The 20242-nt window shown below is 42.5% G+C and overlaps 1 protein-coding gene across 5 annotated transcripts in view; it reads left to right on the top strand.

The window, feature by feature from the left end:
- LOC110505519 (signal-induced proliferation-associated 1-like protein 1) overlaps nucleotides 1-20242 on the top strand; it is an 87715-nt gene that overhangs the window by 15073 nt on the left and 52400 nt on the right. The window lies entirely within an intron of this gene.

Below are 20242 nucleotides of genomic sequence, written 5' to 3' on the forward strand. Positions count from 1 at the left end.
ATAAGCCATAATTAAAATACACTGAATGGACTTGGATTTTTTTATGCCACTTAGCACCTATTTGTGGTTATAATCTTTTCTGCAGACAGGTCTGTTCAGCTGGTCCTTCACTTTAACAGCTCAACTGTTTTTGTTACTTTCAGGAGCAGCGTGGCATACAGTGGAATTCAAAGCTCCATAGCACCGCATGAGTTCTCCTCAGAACTTAGTGTGTTGGGGGTTTCAACATATTATCTTATCAACATATTATCTTTGTTAACAACATTTTTGAAAGAGTTGCAGGTTCCCACTCCTCCCCTTTGTTTCCTGCATCCCGACCAGCAGAAATCCCACTTCATATTGCTCCAAGATTTCACATCCTCTCTGTAGTCGAAGCACATAATACGTTTCCATCCTGTGAGTTAAGTTCCTGCTCTGCTTTGGGCATGGTGGGGGTGAGGAATGAGACTGCTTGGCTCCAGTTCCTTCCTTGTCCTGTATGAGGATGTCAGGGGCTCTTCTCTGAAACACACAAAGAGAGAGTGGGGGAAGGAATTCAATGCAATGGAATAGTCAATTTACTGTTCTCACCTGATATCTCTATGATTTCCTGACAAGGGGGGACAATTCTGTAATATTAAACGGTAGATAGCATAAACATAATCACATGTAACATGTGTTTGCATTAGTATACACATCAAAAGTGCCAATGCAAAGTTACACCGTACCTTTCTATTTTTCAAGTTATTACATAAACCTATCAGAATTCCGAAATTATTTTTTTTGCGGGTGTGTCGTTATATGGAGGACCCAGCAAGGCAGCCTATTCCCTATAATGTATACTCCAACAGAAATAACTTCCAAATGTATAACTTAAAATTAAACCAAATCGTTTGCATTCATGACTGCTGGTTTCAATAAAATTTTCAGCCAACTTACAAGCAAATACTTTATGAATGTATTGGCACAAATCAGCTTGCAAGGTTGCTAGCCAATTAGCCTGCTAATGTTAGCCCTACCAGTCTGCTAACATTACCTTGGCACTGCATGAGTCAGTCAGTTGCAATCAACACCTAGCTTACAGCTACATTAAAGTAAACCAGTGTTTTGGAAATGCATAACACCATCTAACAAATTATCAATAATGTTACTGGTATATGCAGTTATGTTTGCCAGCAAGCCAGCCAGCTAAAGTTAGTTATTTTAAAATGCTAGCTAGCCTAGCCAGCTAAGTAGCCTAGCTAGCCAACCACCAAAGTCGACATAGCTAAGTAGTAAACCAGAGAACAACACCAACTAGTATAGCACAGGCAGGAACCCACAGAACACAACAACACAAATCCAGCCAATAAAAAGCAGAGAGAGCATAGACTTACCGATTGACGGCTGAGTTAGCTACCAAAGAAAAGCCAAGGACAGACTCTTCAGAGGGAGAGGCCGTTTCACTGGTTGAGGGAGTGTCAGCTAATCCAATAGCGATATAGTGATGTAAATCTAAAGTAGATAGATTCCAGAGGCAATAATCTAGAGGCGCATCACAGGAGATAAGGGGAAGAGTCCTACAATAAGACGTTGATTGGAGGAAGTCCCCAGTCAGATGGAAATGATCACAACAGCAGAGTAAATCAGCTACTGTAGTGCGCTACTACTAATCCAAGGTTGGAAAACTCTGCTAGCCTACTTCACAGAGATAATGCGTCCCCCCACGTGTAGGGAATCTGATTGGTTGTTTACATCACACCTCCTCGTGATTGGTGGATTGTAGCTCACCACTGCCAACACTAGTTCTGCATGGCTAGTGGCTAATGTCAGCCAGCTCAAGCTAGCTAACGTAAAGTTCATATGATGGTGCATTGTGGGTCATTTAGAAGATATCTGGAAATAAGTTCATAAAAATGTAAAAATAACAGTTGTAGTTATAGGTAACCAGATCGTGACTACAACTGAGTTAGTACGTTTTTGACCACTCTGTGTTGTTACGTTGGTGAATATAAACTAGAGCTGACCCCAATTAGTCGACTGGCCGATTGTTTTAGTCAAGCAGTACCGTATATATTTATTTATTTTTATGGCACACGAGACACCTGTCTTATTCGCGCACACCTCAGTGAACTAATCCATTGCGGAGGCCGAGACTAATCCATTGCCGAGACAGCGGTGATGGCACAGTCCAAGAAGAAGGTGAGTGTGGCTGCACAATGCACATCTCTCTCCAGAATGCGCTCTCTTCCACCAATTTGGGCACATTCATTGTTTCATAACTTCATTGTGTAAATTGTTTGAATTTGATTGTTAGTCTATCAATTCCCAATTACATACAGTGCCTTCGAAAGTAGGCTAATTTCTCTTGGCATTATCTAAGAGAATTCTCTTCGATTATAATCACAGCCCCATATATTCCCCCCCCAAGCAGACACATCGATGGCCCTGAACAAACTTTATTTGACTCTTTGTAAACTGGAAACCACATCCTGAGGCTGCATTCATTGTAGCTGGGGGATTTTAAGAGGGCTAATCTGAAAACAAGACTCCCTAAATTCTATCAGCATATTGATTGTGCTACCAGGGCTGGTAAAACCCTGGCCCTCCCCAGCCCTCCTTTCGGAAAAGCTGACCACGACTCCATTTTGTTGCTCCCTGCCTATAGACAGAGACTAAAACAGGAAGCTCCCGCGCTCAAGTCTGTTCAATGCTGGTACGACCAATCTGATTCCACGCTTCAAGATTGCTTAGATCACGTGGATTGGGATATGTTCCGCATTGTGTCAAACAACAACATTGACGAATACGCTGATTCGGTGAGCGAGTTTATTAGCAAGTGCATCTGCGATGTCGTACCCACAGCAACTATAACAACATTCCCAAACCAGAAACCGTGGATTGATGGCAGCATTCGCGCGAAACTGAAAGTGCGAACCACTGCTTTTAATCAGGGCAAGGTGACCGGAAACATGACCGACTACAAACAGTGTAGCTATTCCCTCCGCAAGGCAATCAAACAAGCTTAGCGTCAGTATAGAGACAAAGTAGAGTCGCAATTCAACGGCTCAGACACGAGGTATGTGGCAGGGTCTACAGTCAATCACGGATTATAAAAAGAAAACCAGCCCCGTCGCGGACCAGGATGTCTTGCTCCCAGACAGACTAAACAACTTTGCTCGCTTTGAGGACACTGCAGTGCCATTGACACGGCCCGCTACCAAATCCTGCGGACTCTCCTTCACTGGAGCCGACGTGAGTAAAACATTTGAACGTGTTAACCCTCGCAAGGCTGCAGGCCCAGACAGCATCCCCAGCCACGTAGGCAGGGTAGCCTAGTGGTTAGAGCGTTGGACTAGTAACCGGAAGGTTGCAAGTTCAAACCCCCGAGCTGACAAGGTACAAATCTGTCGTTCTGCCCCTGAACAGGGGGCATTCATTGAAAATAAGAATTTGTTCTTAACTGACTTGCCTAGTTAAATAAAGGTCAAATAAATAAAAATGCGCAGACCAGCTGGCTGGTGTGTTTATGGACATATTCAATCAATCCTTATCCCAGTCTGCTTTCCCCACATGCTTCAAGAGGGCCACCATTGTTCCTGTTTCCAAGAAAGCTAACGTAACTGAGCTAAACGACTACCGCCGTGTAGGACTCACTTTGGGTCTCGACCCCGCCCTGTGCAACTGGGTACTGGACTTCCTGACGGGCCGCCCCCAGGTGGTGAGGGTAGGTAACAACATCTCCACCCCGCTAATCCTCAACACTGGGGCCCCACAAGGGTGCGTTCTGAGCCCTCTCCTGTACTCCGTGTTCTGGCCCATTTGCAAATGCACTGTATGCAATGTATACTTGGACTTTTCCAGTATTAGTAGCCATATTATAAGTTCAACATTTGCAAAACAATCAGTTTTCCTAACTTCATAACTCTGAATATTTTTATAATTTTTGTCCATTAGGAAATGGCATGCTGTCGCACAAGGTTAGCAGATACATTTTGCGATAGATACAAGGTTTCTGGATACTCCCGTAAAGCCCAGCTCATTGGCTATCTAGCTAGCTTTGTTTGACCCCTGTTGGTGCTTATTTTACGTGCCATGAAGGCATCACTCTCTGACCAAATTTGGTGTCTTATAGGATATACTACACCCCTAATGATATAGTGAAGTCTGGTTGCATTCTAGGATCTCTGAGGAATACATACGAATGTGATTTGACTGGTTGAAACAACGTTTAGGGTTAGATTTTCACAGATTCCTTTCTTTGCAAATTGAACGAGTGGAAATACAAAATCGATCGTGCATGCTATAAATATGAAAAATTATTTTATCTACCAAAACGACACTTCATGTTATCTCTGGGACCCTTTGGATGATAAATAAGAGCAAGATTTCAGAATATAAGTACACATTTCACCTTCAGAGGTGAATTTATCAAACCTATCCTGGTGAAAAAAGTGTTGTTAGGAGCTCTCCTCAAACAATAGCATGTAACTTTTTTCACAGTAATAGTTACTGTAAAGTGGACAGTGCAGTTACATTAAGAAGAATTTAAGCCTTCAGCCGATATAAGACACTTATATGTACCAACATTTGTTGTTTCTCTAAAATCTGTGATCGTGACACAAGGCGCTGCATGATTTACAACTGTCCCGTTGACGGTACGCCTATCCCTACGAAGTTTTAAATGCCTAGGGCAGCGTTTCTTAAAAGTGGGTCGCGGACCTTTTAATGGTGGGTCGCGACGTAAATGTATAATAATTTCATTAATTGCTGGAATTGATTTGGCCAAGTGCAACTGCGCTCTCGGTTCAGTGCACTCTGCTTAGCAGCGGTCTCTGCTCAGTTTGGCAGCTGTGGGAGTGGGAGAGGTAGAGGGAGATGCCCGTGTGCTTCGCGGTTTAACAGATAGTTTTTCTGCAGTTACTTGAAGATCCCTCTGCGACCCACACGCTGCAGCGTTGTTGTTCAAACCACTGACTTGTTATTTCCACTCGCCATCACTCACCGCTGTCATGAAATATACTCATGCTAGCCACAAGTTCTGACTGAGGTCAATCGTCATGAAACGCAAATACAATGATCACTTTCTGTCTCTTTCATACAAACTGAGAAATAACAAGGTGCGCACACAATGTGTTTTGTTTGGGGAAGTGCTTACTAATGAGTCTCTCAAAAACAAAACAAATTAATAAAATGACACGTCCTGACCTAATCTTCCAGGCACAACATGACGGTAAACCAGGGAGTTATTTCAGAACAGGGCAGAATGCTTCAGGAAACAGTGCTTCCACAGTGGAAAAGTAAGTCAGCTAGCAAGCCATTGTTGTCATTTTATAACAGTTACAAGGCCAGGGGATTGTTGTCATTTTATAAGCAGAAATAAGGGAGTACTATCTCTCATAGTAGTACATGTGAGTTTCTCTTTCAAACAATCCCCTGGCCTTGTAACGTTACACAGCTAATAGCTAACGTTAGCCAAAGCAAGCTAGCTAGCTACTGATAGTGCAAACCTAAGAAACAGTACAGATGAAGATGAAACATGATCAGGCCTACTGTACATTTTACTGTAGAAATTATTGTTGAGAACCAGTCTAGGTTGGAACTGTTGCTATTAAAATACAAGTAATCAATTTTATTCTGAACTGGAATAAACTGACTGAAGCAAGATGCTTCACACACACACACACACACACACACAGTTCTGGGTTGCTCGTCCACAGCAGGAAGCGGTCTCCTGCCTGACTTAAAAAGAAGTAGATGTTCTGATCCAATTTGGGAAGTCGGGGTTCTCAAGTACAGAAATAGTCTCAATGTTGAGCATGACCTCAAGAGTTGCACTGTCAAAAACTGAGCCCAGAATAGACATGCTTGTTGAAAACTTCAACCAGCCACACACCTCTTATTAGGAATGTGTGTGTGTGTGTTTTCTGGTCTACATCTGTGTGATGTGATCATTCCGTTTTTTCCAGTTCAGAATGAAAATTATATATTGTATTTTAACAGCAACAGTTCCAACTTAGACAGAAATATAAGAGTGTTTTTAATGGGGGAAATAAGCATGAAAAGATATTTATGGGTATTTCATTGTCATTTGTTTTTGCCATACGGGCAATGAAGTGTACCAATATTTTCCTAAGCTTGGGTCCCAGGAAAACACAGAATTTCTAATTTGGGTCCCAGGCCGAAAATGTTTAAGAACCCCTGTCTATATATAGAAAGATACATGACCAATCAATTGGTCAGACGACTTTCGGGTGACTTAGATTTTTTGGGGTCGCGGACAGCCCTAGCAAAAACTCATGCGTCCCACCCTTCAAGGATCACCCCTCTCTTTCTGTGTTACTTTTTCACTTTTGTGGTTGACAGTGACTCAACCTCATAGATTAGGAGTAGTAGAAATTGGTAACACATGAGTGCCCTGCCTACTTTCTGACTAGATAAACTCATAGGGAGTGAGTGGGACAGCTTAACTGCTGGAGAGAGACACTTTCCATCTGTCCCTAGGTGGAGAGAGCAGATTGGGCCCGACCAATAACAAACATGACTGCTGCTTTTCCAGGCTTTCCTCCCAGCCTGTTTCCTGTGTATTTCATTTATGTATTCATGGGTACCTTGGCTACAGCTTTGCTGCTGGAATGAGATACATACATCAACTCCCCAAATCCAAAGCTGCTGGATGGAGGCCTATTTGGAAGCTCATCCTCTCAGCAATAAATAGCAATACACTTTTGACAGATTTGGTCTGTTTTTTATGATGTTGCTCTTGAAGCCAAGGCCAAGGAGCTAGACTACTAGACTAACTCTAGATCTGATCTATGGAAATGTCAATTGAAACGATGGCACTGTGTCTCATATCTAAATAGGGGTGTACCATGATATTCTCTCTTAGTTAAGGTAACAAGTGCTGAGTTGAAGGGTGGTCATCTGCTACAATACATTACCTAAGGAGGGACTGCATGGCAAAGAGGTGTGCAGTCTGCAGTGCAAGGTATCACATAAAAGCCTGCCTGCCATTATTGCTCAATTAGAGGCAGGGAGGATCCTTTGTGATGTGGGCCTTTTGTGGCTGGTGGAATAGTTTTTATGTGGGGTGGCTCCCTGCCTTGAATGCTAATTAGCAGAAGTCACAAGGGATCAAGTACTGTTGGAATCAAAACCCCCTGCACCTGCACACCATGGCCTCTCACCCTTCTGCTTCATTTGGTTCCCTGTAAACAACACGGATAACCTTAACTTTGATATGTTGTTAGTTAACCACTGCAGACGTCACTATGTCTGTAGTGAACCAGGTTGGCGCTCCCTCCACAGCTCTGATGCAGTGTGTGTGTGTGTGTGTGTGTGTGTGTGTGTGTGTGTGTGTGAGACACTCCTGTTATTGTACAAATGCAAATTAAGGATCACACAGAGCTCAAACCTCAGCATGTTTTTTCCTTCAAGACTTCTGGGGATTCTGAGCCTTGATTAGAGCGAGGTGGGGGTATGAGTGGGGCGTGTTAATTGCATTCCGCTTTTTCCTGAGTCCCTTGAACCAAGACTACAATGGAAAAATTGGAACAACTGTTACACGTTGTCAGCCCAATAAAGTATATGCTAATCTGTAGGCCTTTTGGTGTTTTTGTTTGTGAATGAGTTCTCTGTATTTTTTCGTTTATTTTGGATGGGAATAGAGAAGCGCTCCACCCTAGGTCTTGTGTAGATAGATCAGTTCTGGCTTGTATGGAAATTATTTTTGATCAGCACTGTTCCAGAGTTGTCTACAATGTGAGCTACAGTGTAGTGTGTGTGCTAGAGGTCGATCGATTATGATTTTTCAACGGCGATACCAATTATTGGAGGGCCAAAAAAAGCCGACACTGATTAATCGGCCGATTTTTATATACAGTATATATATTTGTAATAATGACAATTACAACAATACTGAATGAACACTTTTATTTTAACTTTATATAATACATACATAAAATCTATTTTGTCTCAAATAAATAATGAAACATGTTCAATTTGGTTTAAATAAGGTAAACACAGTGTTGGAGAAGAAAGTAAAAGTGCAATATATGCCATGTAAAAAAGCTAACGTTTAAGTTCCTTGCTCAGAACATAAGAATATATGAAAGCTAGTGGTTCCTTTTAACATAAGTCTTCAATATTCCCAGTTTTATTTTTAAATTTTTTATTTCACCTTTATTTAACCAGGTAGGCTAGTTGAGAACAAGTTCTCATTTGCAACTGCGACCTGGCCAAGATAAAGCGTAGCAATTCGACACACAGAACAACACAGAGTTACACATGGAATAAACAAAACATACAGTCAATAATACAGTAGAACAAAAGAAGGCAAAAAGTCTATATACAGTGAGTACCAATGAGGTAAGATAAGGAGATAAATAGGCCATGGTGGCCAAGTAATTACAATATAGCAAATAAACACTGGAATAGTAGTTCGGCAGAAGATGAATCTGCAGGTAGAGATACTGGGGTGCAAAGGAGCAAAATAAATAAATACCAGTATGAGGTAGGTAGATAGATAGATGGGCTGTTTACAGATAGGCTAAGTACAGGTGCAGTGATCTGTAAAATGCTCTGACAGCAGATGCTTAAAGCTAGTGAGGGAGATGTGAGTCTCCAGCTTCAGAGATTTTGCAATTTGTTCCAGTCATGGGCAGCAGAGAACTGGAAGGAAAGACGACCAAAGAGGAATTGGCTTTGGGGGTGACCACTACGAGTGGGTGCTGCTATGGTGACCAGTGAGCTGAGATAAGGCGGGGCTTTACCTAGCAGAAACTTGTAGATAACCTGTAGCCAGTGGGTTTTCGACGAGTATGAAGCGAGGGCCAACCAACGAGAGCGTACAGGTCGCAATGGTGGGTAGTGTATGGGGCTTTGGTGACAAAACGGATGGCACTGTGATAGACTGCATCCAGTTTGTTGAGTAGAGTGTTGGAGGCAATTTTATAGATGACATCACCGAAGTCGAGGATTTGTAGGATGGTCAGTTTTACGAGGGTATGTTTGGCAGCATCGGTGAAGGATGCTTTGTTGCGATATAGGAAGCTGATTCTAGATTTCATTTTTGATTGGAGATGCTTAATGTGAGTCTGGAAGGAGAGTTTACCAGACACCCTGGTATTTGTAGTTGTCCACGTATTCCAAGTCAGAGCAGTCCAGAGTAGTGATGCTGGACGGGCGAGCAGGTGCGGGCAGCGATCGATTGAAAAGCATGCATTTAGTTTTACTTGCGTTTAAGAGCAGTTGGAGGCCACGGAAGGAGAGTTGTATGGCATTGAAGCTCGTCTGGAGGTTAGTTAACACATTGTCCAATGAGGGGCCAGAAGTATACAGAATGGTGTCGTCTGCGTAGAGGTGGATCAGAGAATCACCAGCAGCAAGAGCAACATCATTGTTGTATACAGAGAAGAGAGTCGTTCCGAGATTTGAACCCTGTGGCACACCCATAGAGACTGTCAGAGGTCCAGACAACAGGCCCTCTGATTTGACACACTGAACTCTATCAGAGAAGAAGTTGGTTAACCAGGCGAGGCAATCATTTGAGAAACCAAGGCTGTAGAGTCTGCCAATAAGAATGTTGTGATTGACAAAGTCGAAAGCCTTGGCCAGGTCGATGAATACGGCTGCACAGTAATGTCTCTTATCGATGGCGGTTATGATGTAGTTTAGAACCTTGAGCGTGGCTGAGGTGCACCCATGACCAGCTCTGAAACCGGATTGCATAGCAGAGAAGGTATGGTGGGATTCAAAATGTTCAGTAATCTGTTAAGAAGTTTTAGGTTGTAGTTATAGGAATTATAGGACTATTTCTCTCTATACCATTTGTATTTCATATACCTTCATACACCTTTGTTCTTATAGACATTATAGTATTGCCAGCCTAATCTCGGGAGTTGATAGGCTTGAAGTCATAAACAGCGCTGTGCTTCAAGCATTGCGAAGAGCTGCTGGTAAACGCAGTTAAGTGCTGTTTGACTGAATGCTTACGAGCATGCTGCTGCCTTCCACTGCTCAGTCAGACTGCTCTATCAAATATCAAATCATAGACTTAATTATAATATAATAAACACACAGAATTACAAGCCTTAGGTCATTAATATGGTCAAAACCAGAAACTATCATTTAGAAATCAAAATGTTTATTCTTTCAGTGAAATACAAAACCGTTCCGTATTTTATCTAACCGGTGGCAACCCTATGTCTAAATATTGCTTTTACATTACATAACCTTCAATGTTATGTCATAATTATGTAAAATTCTGGCAAATTAATTACGGTCTTTGTTAGGAAGAAATGGTCTTCACACAGTTCGCAACGAACCAGGAGGCCCAAACTGCTGCATATACCCTGACTCTACTTGTACTGAACGCAAGAGAAGCGGCACAATTTTCCTAGTTAATATTGCCTGCCTACATTAATTTATTTTAGCTAAATATGCAGGTTTAAAGAAAGGCGTTGATGTTCATTGTTAGGTTCATTGGTGCAACGATTGTGCTTTTTTTCACAAATTTGCTTTTGTTAAATCATCACCCGTTTGGCGAAGTAGGCTGCGATTCGATGATAAATTAACAGTCACCGCATTGATTATATGCAACGCAGGACAAGCTAGTTAAACTTGTAATATCATCAACCATGTGTAGTTAACTAGTGATTATGTTAAGATTGATTGTTTTTTATAAGATAAGTTTAATACTAGTTAGCAACTTACCTTGGCTCCTTGCTGCACTCGCGTAACAGGTGGTCAGCCTGCCACGCGGTCTCCTCATGGATTGCAATGTAATCGGCCATAATCAGCATCCAAAATTGCAGATTACCGATTGTTATGAAAAATTGAAATCTGCCCTAATTAATCGGCCATGCCAATTAATCGGTCAACCTCTAGTGTGTGCAGTACAGGTCAGCAGCAGCGCACCATGCAGGTTTGACATTTGTAATTTAGCGTGGCTACCGTTATGCAATGCTGCCTGAATGAATGCTGCACAAATGACACTGTATGAATTGATTAACTCTGAGGCTTTATTGTACATAATATGAGCAAAAGTGAATCAAGCCAGAACTGGAACCATGCTCAAATTAATGACTGGAAATGATTCACATGTAAAGGAAATGTTATGGAATTTAAATATGGTATATAAGACTAATATAATACAGTGTGATATGTTGATCCTACATACACTATATATACAACAGTATGTGGACACCCCTTCAAATTAGTAGATTCGGCTATTTCAGCCACACCCGTTGCTGACAGGTGTATAAAATGAAGCGAACGGCCATGCAATCTCCATAGACAAACATTGGCAGTAAAATGGCCTTACTGAAGAGCTCAGTGACATTCAACATGGCACTACTGTCATAGGATGCCACCTTGTCAACGAGTCAGTTGGTCAAATTTCTGCACTGCTAGAGCTGCTCCAGTCAACTGTAATTACTGTAATAACTGTTATTGTGAAGTGGAAACGTCTAGGAGCAACAACGGCTCAGCCACAAAGTGGTAGGCCACGCAAGCTCACAGAATAGGACCGCCGAGTCAGTAACACTACCTAGTTCCTAACTGCCTTTTGGAAGCAATGTCAGCACAGTAACTGTTTGTTGGGAGTTTCATGACATGGGTTTCCATGGCCGAGCAGCTGCAAACAAGCCTAAGATCACCATGCGCAACGCCAAGCGTCGGCTGGATTGGTGTAAAGCTCGCCGCCATTGGACTCTGGAGCAGTGGAAACGCATTCTCTGGAGTGATGAATCACGATTCACCATCAGGCAGTCTGATGGACAAATCTGGGTTTGGCTGATGCCAGTAGAAAACTACCTGCCCCAATGCATAGTCCCAACTGTAAATTTTGGTATAGGAGGAATAATGGTCTGTGGCTATTTTTTATGGTTCGGCCAAGGTCCCTTAGTTCCAGTGAAGGGAAATCTTAATGCTACAGCATACAGTGGCATTCTAGACGATTCTGTGCTTTCAACTTTGTGGCAACAGTTTGGGGAAGGCCCTTTCCTGTTTCAGCATAATATTGCAGAAAGGGTTTGTTGAGATCGGTTTGGAAGAACTTGACTGGCCTGCACAGAACCCTGATCTCAACTCCTTCGAACACCTTTGGGATGAATTGGAATGCAGACTGCGAGCCAGGCCTAATCGTCCAACATCAGTGCTCGACATCCCTAATGCTCTGGTGGCTGAATGGAATTAAGTCCCCGAAGCAATGTTCCAACATCTAGTGGAAAGCCTTCCCAGAAAACTGGAGGCTGTTATAGCAGCAAAGTGGGGACCAACTCCATATTAATGCCCATGATTTTGGAATGAGATGTTCGACAAGCAAGTGTATACAACCATTTTGGCCATGTAGTGTATTTTACTTCACATTGCAGCATTTTCATGCTGTGTGAATCTGCAATAAGGTGCCCACATTCTGTTAGATCTAGCTCATTGACTGAGCCAGCTTTCTGTGTGCTGTTTGATTATATACTGTCAGCTGGGCTCCTCAGTGGGGTGATCCAGTGTTTCTCCTCCCCTTCATCATAGCCTGGGACTCTTAACAGCAACAGATTTATCCTGTAGTCAGCACCTGCAGGCAGCTAGGACTTGATGTTCCTAAAATTATGACATGGCCTTGCAGAACATTAGAGTTATAGTAGCCCTTACTCTTCTATGAGATTTTAATGGATAAGACCCCTTACTGTTAATCCACAGTCGTTCGATGGGTTAATTAAAAGTACTCATCTTTACCAGAGCACATCTTCTTGTGTGGTAGAGAAGCAATTAGTGTATGGGAGCAGCAGAGCAGCTATTTGGCGGTGTGAGGGGATATTAATGAGGCTTTCACCTTGACATCTGTGTTACCGGGGAAAAGGTGTCTCACGGTGCTGCTGCGTCAGGCTTTCTAAATGACATGTATCTTAATGATCCTCATACACATGCTATTACTCTGTTATTATTCTAGAAAAACCACAGAGTTTGTGGCACAATAACCGTATAATCATGTAACCGACGATTATGGATGAAGACCTTCATGAAAATAAAATAACCGTCATAGCCGTTTAAAATTATTTTCATTATTTGTATTTTTTGTAGGGCTGTCCCCGACAAAAAGAAACATCTTGGTCGACTTAGAGTCGTCTATTCTTTCGACCAATTGATTGGTTGAAATGTTTAAACTTGTATTTTTCCATGTATAGAAACATCCTATGTGTTTTAATCAAACAAACTACAGTATATGCACTTACCTTGTCTGATGCTTTGAGCAGACTATTTGATGAAATAATTAAGTGACTAGAGGGAGTCCAACCGCAATTGATTTGATTGTGCCGGGCCGGCTCAGACTTGCTGCAATGTGTTAAAACTTTTTACAGTGAGTGACTGTGACTAGCACCCATTGTCACTCTCTCCTCCCTGCTGCAGCGACCACCGCAGTGTTTATCGCGCTGTCTGTGTTGCTGAAGCTGCAACATAATTACAGCCATTTCTGACTGAAAAGTTCTGTTACCGAAATCCCTCATTTGTTTAGGAAAAACATTCCCTATTCCCTCAACCCTTGCTCTCTTTACGTGACACATGTATGCATTGCATGCACATGACCAATAGGGCCTGACCTACAGCATATCATAATCACATCAATAAATTGGTTATAACAAATTCCGAACACCTTGACAGCAAAATGGATGCAGAGGACGTGACAAGTAAACTCTAAATGGGGGAATATTTACTGGTTGCTCAGGAGGTAAAGGGGAAGTCAGATGTCTGTAATAAATATGACTAGTTGTTGAAAATACTGGACATCAAGAAAAAGAAGGTAAGGAGCAAGTGTTACGTGCATATAGTACTTCCGGCGCCGACAGAGATGGCCGCCTCGCTTCGCGTTCCTAGGAAACTATGCAGTTTTTTGTTTTTTTACGTGTTATTTCTTACATTAGTACCCCAGGTCATCTTAGGTTTCATTACATGCAGTCGAGAAGAACTACTGAATATAAGAGCAACGTCAACTCACCATCAGTACGACCAAGAATATGTTTTTCGCGACGCGGACCCTGTGTTCTGCCTTACAAACAGGACAACGGAGTGGATCCTATGCAGCGACCCAAAAAAACGACTCCGAAAGAGAGGGAAACGAGGCGGTCTTCTGGTCAGACTCCGGAGACGGGCACATCGCGCACCACTCCCTAGCATTCTTCTTGCCAATGTCCAGTCTCTTGACAACAAGGTTGATGAAATCCGAGCAAGGGTAGCATTCCAGAGGGACATCAGAGACTGTAACGTCCTTTGCTTCACTGAAACATGGCTCACTGGAGAGACTCTATCTGAAGCGGTGCAGCCAACGGGTTTCTCCACACATCGCGCTGACAGAAACAAACATCTTTCTGGTAAGAAGAGGGGCGGAGGCGTATGCCTCATGGCCAACGTGACATGGTGTGATGAAAGAAACATACAGGAACTCAAATCCTTCTGTTCACCTGATTTAGAATTCCTCACAATCAAATGTAGACCGCATTATCTACCAAGAGAATTCTCTTCGATTATAATCACAGCCGTATATATCCCCCCCCAAGCAGACACATCGATGGCTCTGAACGAACTTTATTTAACTCTCTGCAAACTGGAAACGATTTATCCGGAGGCTGCATTCATTGTAGCTGGGGATTTTAACCTTTCTGATCTCCCCATCCCGGATCCGGGTTCGTGAATACAGACTCAAGCTCATTACCATAACGCAACGTTAACTATTCATGAAAATCGCAAATGAAATGAAATAAATATGCTAGCTCTCAAGCTTAGCCTTTTGTTAACAACACTGTCATCTCAGATTTTCAAAATATGCTTCTCAACCATTGCAAAACAATCATTTGTGTAACAGTATTGATGGCTAACGTAGCATTTAGCATTAGCATTCAGCTGGCAACATTTACACAAAAAAACAGAAAAGCATTCAAAAAAATCATTTACCTTTGAAGAACTTCAGATGTTTTCATTGAGGAGACTCTCAGATAGCAAATGTTCAGTTTTTCCTGAAAGATTATTTGTTTAGGACAAATTGCTCCGTTTTCTGCGTCACGTTTAGCTATGAAAAAACCCCTGTATCCAGGATTGTGTAAATCTATCAGCAAGCTCATTAGCATAACACAACGTTAACTATTTATGAAAATCGCAAATGAAATGAAATAAATATGCCATCTCTCAAGCTTAGCCTTTTGTAAACAACACTGTCATCTCAGATTTTCAAAATATGCTTCTCAACCATAGGAAAACAATCATTTGTGTAAAAGTAGCTAGCTAGAGTTAGCATTTCGCGTTAGCATTTAGCGTTAGCATTAGCGTTAGCATCCAGCACGCAACATTAACAAAAACATAAAAGCCTTCAAATAAAATCATTTACCTTTGAAGAACTTCTGATGTTTTCAATGAGGATACTCTCAGTTAGATAGCAGATGCTCAGTTTTTCCAAAAAGATTCCTTGTGTATTAGAAATAGCTCCGTTTTATACATCACATTTGGCTACCAAAAAAAATCCATAAATTCAGTCCTCAAAACGCAAACTTTTTTCCAAATTAACTCCATAATATCGACTGAAAACATGGCAAACGTTGTTTAGAATCAATCCTCAAGGTGTTTTTCACATATCTCTTCATTGATACATCGTTCTTGGAAACATGCTTTCTCTCCTGAATCCCAGGAGAAAATGCCTGCACCTGAAGATTACGCACAAATTTAGACAAAGGACACCGGGCGGACCTCTGGAAAATGTAGTCTCTTATGGCCAATCTTCCAATGATATGCCTACAAATACGTCACAATGCTGCTAAGACCTTGGGCGAACGACAGAAAGTGTAGGCTCATTCCTTGCGCAATCACAGCCATATAAGGAGAGAATGGAAAACAGAGCTTCAGAAATTCTGCTAATTCCTGGGTGATGCATCATCTTGGTTTCGCCTGTAGAATGAGTTCTGGGGCACTTACAGACAAAATCTTTGCAGATTCTGAAACTTCAGAGTGTTTTCTTTCCAAAACTGTCAAGAATATGCATAGTCGAGCATCTTTTCGTGACAAAATATCGCGCTTAAAACGGGAACGTTTTTTATCCAAAAATGAAATAGCGCCCCTAGAGCTCTAAGAGGTTATTAACAAGGCTAATCTGAAAACAAGACTCCCCAAATTTTATCAGCATATCGATTGCGCAACCAGGGGAGGAAAGACCTTGGATCATTGTTACTCTAACTTCCGCAACGCATATAAGGCCCTGCCCCGCCCCCCTTTCGGAAAAGCTGACCACGACTCCATTTTGTTGATCCCTGCCTACAGACAGAAACTAAAACAAGAGGCTCCCACGCTGAGGTCTGTCCAACGCTGGTCCGACCAAGCTGACTCCACACTCCAAGACTGCTTCCATCACGTGGACTGGGAGATGTTTCGTATTGCGTCAGATAACAACATTGACGAATACGCTGATTCGGTGTGCGAGTTCATTAGAACGTGCGTTGAAGATGTCGTTCCAATAGCAACGATTAAAACATTCCCTAACCAGAAACCGTGGATTGATGGCAGCATTCGTGTGAAACTGAAAGCGCGAACCACTGCTTTTAATCAGGGCAAGGTGTCTGGTAACATGACCGAATACAAACAGTGCAGCTATTCCCTCCGCAAGGCTATCAAACAAGCTAAGCGCCAGTACAGAGACAAAGTAGAATCTCAATTCAACGGCTCAGACACAAGAGGCATGTGGCAGGGTCTACAGTCAATCACGGACTACAGGAAGAAATCCAGCCCAGTCACGGACCAGGATGTCTTGCTCCCAGGCAGACTAAATAACTTTTTTGCCCGCTTTGAGGACAATACAGTGCCACTGACACGGCCTGCAACGAAAACATGCGGTCTTTCCTTCACTGCAGCCGAGGTGAGTAAGACATTTAAACGTGTTAACCCTCGCAAGGCTGCAGGCCCAGACGGCATCCCCAGCCGCGCCCTCAGAGCATGCGCAGACCAGCTGGCCGGTGTGTTTACGGACATATTCAATCAATCCCTATACCAGTCTGCTGTTCCCACATGCTTCAAGAGGGCCACCATTGTTCCTGTTCCCAAGAAAGCTAAGGTAACTGAGCTAAACGACTACCGCCCCGTAGCACTCACATCCTTCATCATGAAGTGCTTTGAGAGACTAGTCAAGGACCATATCACCTCCACCCTACCTGACACCCTAGACCCACTCCAATTTGCTTACCGCCCAAATAGGTCCACAGACGATGCAATCTCAACCACACTGCACACTGCCCTAACCCATCTGGACAAGAGGAATACCTATGTGAGAATGCTGTTCATCGACTACAGCTCGGAATTCAACACCATAGTACCCTCCAAGCTCGTCATCAAGCTCGAGACCCTGGGTCTCGACCCCGCCCTGTGCAACTGGGTACTGGACTTCCTGACGGGCCGCCCCCAGGTGGTGAGGGTAGGCAACAACATCTCCTCCCCGCTGATCCTCAACACTGGGGCCCCACAAGGGTGCGTTCTGAGCCCTCTCCTGTACTCCCTGTTCACCCACGACTGCGTGGCCACGCACGCCTCCAACTCAATCATCAAGTTTGCGGACGACACAACAGTGGTAGGCTTGATTACCAACAATGACGAGACGGCCTACAGGGAGGAGGTGAGGGCCCTCGGAGTGTGGTGTCAGGAAAATAACCTCACACTCAACGTCAACAAAACTAAGGAGATGATTGTGGACTTCAGGAAACAGCAGAGGGAACACCCCCCTATCCACATCGATGGAACAGTAGTGGAGAGGGTAGCAAGTTTTAAGTTCCTCGGCATACACATCACAGACAAACTGAATTGGTCCACTCACACAGACAGCATCGTGAAGAAGGCGCAGCAGCGCCTCTTCAACCTCAGGAGGCTGAAGAAATTCGGCTTGTCACCAAAAGCACTCACAAACTTCTACAGATGCCCAATCGAGAGCATCCTGGCGGGCTGTATCACCGCCTGGTATGGCAACTGCACCGCCCTCAACCGTAAGGCTCTCCAGAGGGTAGTGAGGTCCGCACAACGCATCACCGGGGGCAAACTACCTGCCCTCCAGGACACCTACACCACCCGATGTCACAGGAAGGCCATAAAGATCATCAAGGACATCAACCACCCGAGCCACTGCCTGTTCACCCCGCTATCATCCAGAAGGCGAGTTCAGTACAGGTGCATCAAAGCTGGGACCGAGAGACTGAAAAACAGCTTCTATCTCAAGGCCATCAGACTGTTAAACAGCCACCACTAACACTGAGTGGCTGCTGCCAACACACTGACACTGACTCAACTCCAGCCACTTTAATAATGGGAATTGATGGGAAATGATGTAAATATATCACTAGCCACTTTAAACAATGCTACCTTATATAAATGTTACTTACCCTACATTATTCATCTCATATGCATACGTATATACTGTACTCTATATCATCGACGGTATCCTTATGTAATACATGTATCACTAGCCACTTTATACTATGCCACTTTGTTTACATACTCATCTCATTTGTACATACTGTACTCGATACCATCTACTGTATCTTGCCTATGCTGCTCTGTACCATCACTCATTCATATATCCTTATGTACATATTCTTTATCCCCTTACACTGTGTACAAGACAGTAGTTTTGGAATTGTTAGTTAGATTACTTGTTATTACTGCATTGTCGGAACTCGAAGCACAAGCATTTCGCTACACTCGCATTAACATCTGCTAACCATGTGTATGTGACAAATAAATTTTGATTTGATTTGATGTGTGCCACACAGGTGCTGTCAGATTACAATAAAATGTTTCTGACGATTTGGAACAATGTTAATAACACCACATCAATTATAAGCATACCAGAATCTGTTGTAATGTTTCTTTTGTTAAGCCATGATTACAGCAAAGACTAAAAAAGTCACATTCATTCGGGAATGCAATTTCCAAAATCAAATAGTTCATTTTTTCTTTATGCTAATTTTTCAAGGCTCTCTTTGTTATTTTATTTATTTTATTATTAACTAAAATGCTTGATTGAACTTCAAATCATGAATGAAACATGCAGTGTCCCCTCTAATTGTTTCACTATTTAGCACATTTCTGTTCTGCTGATCGCACACTTTAACTTTTTGATCATTCTGTGTAACTTCTGGCGCACGTTTACTGTGAACACTGACGCTGCACCTGCTTTAAGTTACAGCTATAACAGTGGCCAAGTAGGTTACTGTGACTATTTGATCATAATGAAAGCCTACCATAAAAAACAATGGAGAAAATGTATCCCATAACATTTTAACCTGGAAATAGCTGTTATATCATTCAGCCTACAGTAGCAGCCAATGTGTGGTGTTCAATGTAGGCCTACATTCCATTAGACTTTTGAAAAAAACATGTAGGTATTGAAATTAACCTGTTTATCCTTCAGACAAGGTGACTGAAAATGTTGTTGTTTGATTCAAGAAACACTTTACAAGATAAAATGCATTCCATTATTACAGAGAATGAAACAAATTATGCTAACCTCTGCCTAACGGCTACTTACAGTAGCTTATTCAAGCCTGTCTCAAAATACAACACTGCTACTTTAAGACAGAAAAAAGCTCTTTACCTGACTAGAAATTAGCTATAACTGGGCTATTAACTCACTTACTAGCAAAGAATATGAACAAATGTACACACATGACTACATGAAGCTCTCGCTTTTACCTCAAAACAAGCGCATCTACTTGCAAACACTCTTGCTGTAAACACAGTCCAGTTCAAAGTGAATGGCACAGATCCATATATAGCAATGGTTTATTTGTATGTAGAGGTACTGCAGCTCTGATTGGTTATGGCGCACCGGTCTGTGTATAGTATGGGCCTGAGTCATGCCTGCCAATGCAATAGAATCTTACTCCAATGCGCTCTGCGCAAAATAAAATCTCTTGGATAGTTTGTTTTGTTTAGCTATGTTGCATTGAATGTTGCTAACATTATGTTGATTCAATTACAATTCCCACAGTAGAGGGAAACATTGAAAGTTCAATCTCGTGCTTCTCAGTGCAGGCTGACATTTTTTCTGCACAACAGTCCCGTGGAAATTAGAGGGAACTCATGCTGTGTGATGACATGAATGATTGATTGATACAGTAGCCAATCTAAGTATAAAAAAATATGGGCCTAAGTTAGTTAGGTATTAAGACAAAACAGGATTCGCTCTAACATGCTGACCAGACCGGACACGTCTCGTGCTCGAGCGTCGCAAAATAAATGTAGAAATCCATGTTATTCAATTATTGCA

This window comes from Oncorhynchus mykiss, chromosome 25 (genome assembly GCF_057628025.1).
Source record: "Oncorhynchus mykiss isolate SJ-2025 chromosome 25, ASM5762802v1, whole genome shotgun sequence".
NCBI lineage: Eukaryota > Metazoa > Chordata > Actinopteri > Salmoniformes > Salmonidae > Oncorhynchus > Oncorhynchus mykiss.